This window comes from Polistes dominula, unplaced genomic scaffold, assembly GCF_049000335.1.
Source record: "Polistes dominula isolate Pdom_NZ unplaced genomic scaffold, Pdom_raw_medaka contig_15, whole genome shotgun sequence".
NCBI lineage: Eukaryota > Metazoa > Arthropoda > Insecta > Hymenoptera > Vespidae > Polistes > Polistes dominula.
Genome location: NW_028300915.1, coordinates 6,539,548 through 6,546,926, shown reverse-complemented (window position 1 = coordinate 6,546,926; position 7,379 = coordinate 6,539,548).

Here is a 7,379-nt window from a genome sequence, read left to right as displayed (position 1 = left end):
GTGACGAAATGGTTCCTCTCGGTGCACGACTCGAGAGTATACGATGTTTAATTGGGGCTCGTGATAATTGAACGAACGATCGATCAGTCACTGACTAACGATTAATCAAAGATTCAGTACATTTATCTACGTATGTATTGTATATTCTTATTAAATGTCAGAAAATCTACAAATAAATATTTTAAAAATGTATATAAGAAAATACATGTTATATAAAATATATTGGGTCACAAGTAAGTTTCCAGCGTGTTTTCATAAAATTTGAGGGTTTATTCTGAAAAAATGGTTACATATTTTTCATTCAAAATATTGTCCATCGGAAGATACAATTTTTTCCCATCTTTCTGGCAATTTGTGAATTCCGGACCAAAAAAAGTTCTCGTCTTTTGAGCTCAAGAACGTATTGAGCCAATTTTTGATTCCCTCTACTGAAGTGAAGTGCATTCCGGTAAGAGCGTTCTGCACATAGAGATACTACACATAGAGCAAACAAGCCAGCGTAAAACCTATCGGCGAAATAAAAAGAGATAGAAGATAGGAGGTTGATGTTGTCTCTCTCTAACTTGCGAGTCTTTTGTTCTTTCTTGCGTTATATATATATATATGATATATATGTTACCGCATGAGTTAGAGAGAGACAACATCAACCTTTCGTATTTTGCTGCTATATTCATGCAGAGACATTTCCACTTACACAACTGCCTATGGTTTGTGTTTCCTCTATCTATAATATCTTTATGGTTCCGCATTGACCGAAACAAGTGGTAGTCGGATGGCGCCAAATCTGGATTATAAGGCGGGTGAGGCAGAATTTCCCATCCACTATTATCCAAGTAGTTTTTGACCGAAGCAGAAACATGTGGCCGAGCGTTGTCGTGATGAAAAATTACGGACTCGTGCCTAGTCTGATATTCTGGCTGTTTTTCCGCCAATGCCCGCTTCAAACGAATTAGTTGGGTTCGATACAATGGTCCTTTGATGGTTTGATCACTCGGAAGCAGTTCGTAGTATATAACACTCTTCTGATCCCACCATATGCAGAGCATAACCTTATTCATGTATATATTTCGCTTCAGCGTCGATTTAGCCGGCTCGCCAGGCTTTGCATATGTTTTTCTTGCGTTTAGGATTATCATAATAGATCCACTTTTCGTCATCAGTAATAATACGATGCAGAAACGACTTTTTTAAGCCGCTGCAGCAACATTTCTGACATGCAAAATCGCCGTTCGACATCTCTTGGCTTCAACTCGTACGGCACACAATTTCCAACTTTTTAAATGAATCCTAAAACTTTCAGGTGCAGGGAAATGGCTTGTTGTGTGACGCCCAATGATGCAGCAAGCTCTTTTTGAATTTGGCACGAATCCTCATCCAGCAAAGCCTCCAATTCCTCGTCTTCAAAATTTTTCGACTTTCCGGAGCGCTCCTTGTCTTCAACGTCAAAATCACTATTTTTGAACCGTTTGAACCACTCACGATACGTCGATCCACCAATACATTCCGCCTTGTAAGTTTCCAGAAGCAAACGATAGGCCGCAGCTGCACTTTTCTTCATATTAAAGAATAGAAGCAGCGCTTCCCGTAAATGACGTTTATTTGACACATAACTTGTCATGTTTTTGCTTCATAAAATATACGATGCAGATAGAAATGGGCAAATATGATGATGCAATGTTGTTAGCAGATACACAAGCTTCGAAAATAACACATGAGATGTGACATTTCTGCCCGGAATCTACTCGTGACACCATCTATTTAAAAACGCTGGAAACTTACTTGTAGACCTAAAATATTATAATATATTAAAAGAGTAAATAATCTTATGTATACGATATATAATGAATCAATTGAAATCTCTAAATGAATATTGTATTAAGAAATCAAATTAGAAAGTTGAAGAAGTTCGTTCGTTAAGGTTATTAGAAATTAGACGATTCTTTCGGAATATAGGAATGATCGGAAGAATGTATTCGGTCGTAAACTAATACATCAGGATAGAGAGAACGTGACCGGTTACTCGGCTGGCCATAAAGCAGAATGCATAATTGAGCTTTGCGAATGATTAGAAAGCTCGAGCGAGAAACCACCGGAATAATTAGCATTCGCGTTTCGAGAATCGATCATTGCGGTCGATTCGGTGTAACGTATCAGCTGTGGATAGAAAACATGGGATCGAGAAGGCATTGTTGGATAGGAAATTCCACGGGCTTATATGTTCGTCGTTAGAATACGTGTGAGTGAATAGCATGCTCCGGTAGCATGCTCCGAAACATCAGGCGCCATACTGACCTAACGATACCTTCCGCAGCATGAATTGTCTTGTTCCTGCTTCTCGTTCTGTTGACCATTGTTATAGCTAAGAATTAATTGAGATTTCCGGCATCTCTCTCTCTCTCTCTCTCTCTCTCTCTCTGGAGATTCAAATTGTATTCGATATAGCAGAATCATTTTTAAAGGAATTCACTTTGAAACGTTTTGTAAGAAGAACGTGAAAATACCGTATCTAATTATTATTATGATAGAAAAATATTTTAATATTATTTTACTTTTATGATAGTTTTGTACGAAATAAAAGTTAAGGAAGAAATGTGAAATAGTAGGATATATTATATATATATATATATATAATTATATTATGATGCATGAAGTTTCAAGGATATCATGCTTATATTTCGAAAAGTCTTTGTGCCAAATACGAATCGTATTTTATCCTACGGAGTTTAAATGCATTAAATGTCTTGTTTTTCTTTCATAACTCTCTCTTTTTTTTCTCTCTCTCTCTCTCTCTTTCTTTCTTTCTCTCTCTTTTTTCCATCCTGAATCACTTAGCGGCGCATAAAAGATAATCCTTCGACTGTCTTCTTATTGCCAATTTTACATTGTATTTATGTATTACATAATGTAGGGATGTAAATTCCCGAATAATCCATCGTTTTGTTTACCGTCTAAAGTCTCTAGCGGGGATCTCGTATTCGAAGAGTTTGTTCTGGAGAAATGTAATCCCCCATTTTTGTTTTGCCATAAATACTCTTACTTGTGGATTATATTGTTCCAGGAAAGACAAGATAGAATTTAAGAATAGCTAGAATAAAAATGATGTCTTCCTGTCCTAGAAAATTTCAACGTATTAAAAATATTTTCTCTTCCATATGTAAGAAAGAAAGAAAAATAAAGAAAAATAAAGCAAGGGAAATGACGCGTGACAGTTTTTCTGACGCATATTTTTGTATACTTATTCTGTCTAGTGTTATTCAGAATCTTTCCAAATGTAAAAGTAATGGCAAAAGGGAATGAAAATCGTATTTGAAACCGGAGAAAGAAGAAGTGTCATTTAGTACATATTTATAGTATTGTGTTACATTTGTCTTGTCAGATTTTAACACATACATTTTTTTAGTTTGTAATAACAAAAAATTTCCGTCGAATTCAATATAAAGAATGGGATTTAGGATTAAAAGATGAATTTTTCTTTTCTAATAATCCAATGCAAAGAAATAAATTTAATAAATAATCGAGAACAAGCGATTCCAAATGTGAAGAATACGCCATGGGAGCTCGTTTTATTTCTACTAGCTAAAATTCTTTAGCATTTCATAAAAAAAAATGTACTAAATATACTGTTTGCTATGAAAACTTATGTTCTCTATACGGTCATATACGTCAGGTGAGATACGTGGCACGTTTAAGTGAGACCGCCACTGAATAATGAACGTCACAAAATGTCCCAAATTCCTGAAGCAAGACGAACACTATTTCCGTCAAGGGAGCAACAATTTCGTGCGGTTTTATATTTTCCCCGTGACATCACGTGCGTGTACTTACCATCTTCAACGTGTGGAACATGTTAAAAGTACGAAGGGAAAGAAGGAACGTTTCCTTCGTCGTACGAAGTAACACGTACGATTTACGTGACACCTGCTGGTTGGTCCTGCGCCTTTTATCATTCCTGTTTCTTTCGCGAATCCTTCTTTCCTTCCGATCTTCAATTCGAGTCCTGTTATTTTCCTATGGGCGTTCCTTTTTTTCTTTAGGAAAAGGTCTCGAATACGATTTGACCCATGAGAAACAATATTTGTATATTCACATAAATCATTTTATAGACCTAATATCGAAAATGTCATCCGTTTCTGGTAACATCAAATTATAGTTTATAGATATATTTGTTTTCATGTAATTTATTATACCACATACAATTCGTTATCGTTGAAAATCCATGTACACGGATTATTTAGTATAAAAATGTTAATTATAGACGATAAAATTAATATTTAGTTCTTTCTTTATTTTATTTCCTGTTTAAATACGCTATCGATCTTAGTGAAACGAAGCGCGACGAAAACCGTTGTGCAGTATCGGATCCTTCGGGTGGTTTCGGATTTCTAAGTAAACACATGCGACACATAAGAAGAAACGATATTCCGTTGTTTAAAAACAAAGTTTCTTTATGCATGATTTCCACTACGATCTTTACCAAAAACATAAGCTGTACCCATCGGTTGACTATTGGGAGTGGACCTTTCTGCTATTGGTCGATAATATTCATAATCTCCTTCCCTCTCCAAAGGGGTGTTACTCTTTTATGATATAAATGTAAGAAAGAAAGAAAGTGTTCTTTAGTCTTCAGTCTTTTATTGTATCAGTCAGTTTATCAGTTTATCAGTCAGTCAGTCGGTCTTATATTCATAACTTTTTTTGTATTCTGTATTTTTGTAACCACGCCACTTTTTGTAAACTTTTTGTAAACCTTTTGTAAATACCGCTCAACATCATTATAATTAAATAAACCATCATATATATCATCATCATCAGTTATATTTCTCTGTCTGAACCCCACATAATAAAAAAAATATATCGAAATCTGATACTCTATTAATTTATTTTAATTTTTGGAAAATGATATAGTATTGTTGAGTTTTTGAAAGTTAGTATGTTTCTCTCTTGATTCTGGAAATCGTTTGAAAAATTTTATTTTCCACGGGAAAGTGTGCTTTCCTCGGTTCGTTTCAATGACAAGAAAAGCAGAGTAGGTTGAAATTAAAAGCGTTACGTGGATCGTGCGAAGCATAGCCGCGAACAAACCGTTTGCTCTGGTCATGCACCGAAACATTTGCTTCCTCATGAGCAAATTCGACCGATCCAATTTCGAGGAAAATACATTCAGCTCTCGTTCGAACGCGCTGCTGGCTATGAGGGTAATTCGATCGAAAGATAAAAGAGAAAAAAAATAGAAAGATAAAAAAATAGAGAAAAAAGAGGAGAGAGAAAGAGAGATAGTGGAGAAAGGGAACGGTGGGGGTAATGGGGGCGTTAAGTTATAAGCTGCCGATGGTTTTATGTGAACACGTTACCGATATTAACGAGTCATTGAAAACGTTAAAAAACTTTAACGAGGTACGTGTACTCTAGATGATACATAGTATCACAGTCGATAATTCTTTGTAGCTATCAAGATAAAGGGATAATTATTAGCAAGTAAAAAATTTGTATAATCTTTATTCTTTTTCGAAAGAGAAAAGGCAGTGCTTCCCAATAAATTTTTCCATAAGAGATCTCTCTCTCGTCGAAGTATTACGAGAAGATATAATAAAAGCGTGTCGTAAAACTCACGTGAAATATGTATCCGGTAACAAACATTTTATCCATGCACATAAAAATTACCGAAGAGGGTTTTACGCGATACGCAAAGCGACGATTACGTTTGGATCGTGCTTTTACCAGATTACACTGGAAAAACCTTTCCATTTCTTTTTAGAGGATGTCGTTGACATCGTTAAATATATGCTTAGGAGATGGCTTTCGATAGTTTTGCAAAACTCCCTCATTTGCTGGTTCTATCTTGTAGATCTTTTAAATTTTCTTAGGTATTTTATTATCTTAGTCGTCGTGACGACTGAGATCCAACGTCGTGATATCCAGTTTCCAGTGATATTTATAAAATGACGTAAATAAATATCTAGTTAAAGTTCTTTTAACTAAAGATTTTTAAACGTAAAAGTCATATCAAATCGAAAGAGTATATCAATTTGTGAAAGTGTACAAATATGTTATTGGTATTTTCTCACGATTGAATTTGATTGTACGTTTCTAGAATATTATCGTAACTCTAATAATATTTTCTAGCATGAATTCAATAAAAAAGTATATATTGGCATGATATACTGTATCGAAGGTTTGTCGTGCCAGTTGTTAGTTATACAATAGGCCATACTGTATCGAATACCTTCATTTCGTGCATAACATACACCTAGCGTGTTACGAAATACGTCTTGCACGTGTGGAAGCTCGCGTGAAGGCGTTTCATCGGCACGCCGAGCACTACCAATCGGCTTTAACAGAAGCGTGCTGATCGCTCCGTGGACTCCATTTCTCCATATTTGACATGCCTTTATCCTATGTCATAGAATTTGGAAATAATTGAAAAATAAATATAAAAGTTCTATTTGTATAATATAATAATATTCCTTTTCACATAGAGAAAGGGTTCTTTTAACAAATCAAAGTCTTAATATCTAATTTAAAAGTTCTTAATTATTTTTTAAAATGAATTTTCAATTCACGTAACAAATAAAACACAAGGTTATCCTACTTCAGAAATTTATAAGCACTCTGAACAAACTGAGGATCTCAAAGAATAATTAGAACATGGTGTAAGTTTTTAATAGTTGCATTTTTATTCGTTTGCTTCTTACAATCGATTGCCGTTTCTTTATTCTCTTTCTAAGTACTTAAATTTTTCTTTCTTTGCATTATCATTCTTTCCATTTTTGAGTATATTTCGAAAAGGTTCGATATGCATTCATATCTGGTTTAAAGATTAGTTTTTTTTTTTTTTTTTTTTTTTTACTAAATAAAGAAAAATTATTCCGGACCGTTTATTTATCTTTTACCTAAACGGACCTGATTTCATCACGATTGTCCATCTCGAAACGTTCCTCTGTATTCATATGTACACATACATATACACACATAAACACTATAGACGCATACTATCTGATAAACCCTTATAACCTAGGGAACAAAGAGTGATTGGTTTTTAGATTTTACATATTTTATAGATTTACTTATGTTAATGTAGAATATTCGTAAAGTTTTTTTGCTAAAATTATTAAGGATGAGTATAAAAATAATAAGATTTGGAGACATTCCTTTATTTCTATTTTTAGATGCAACTTTAATGCAGTTTTAAATCTCTGAAATAATTGTACACAACAGAGACGCATACCACACACACACCTACACACACACACAAACAAATTATGAAATTTTACAGGTTAATTTAACTTTAGATTTTATTTAAAGGTACTGAATCGATAATATTAATTTATTCGTATTTCTACTAAAATAATTATTAATGTACTTCGAAGAATAACATATTT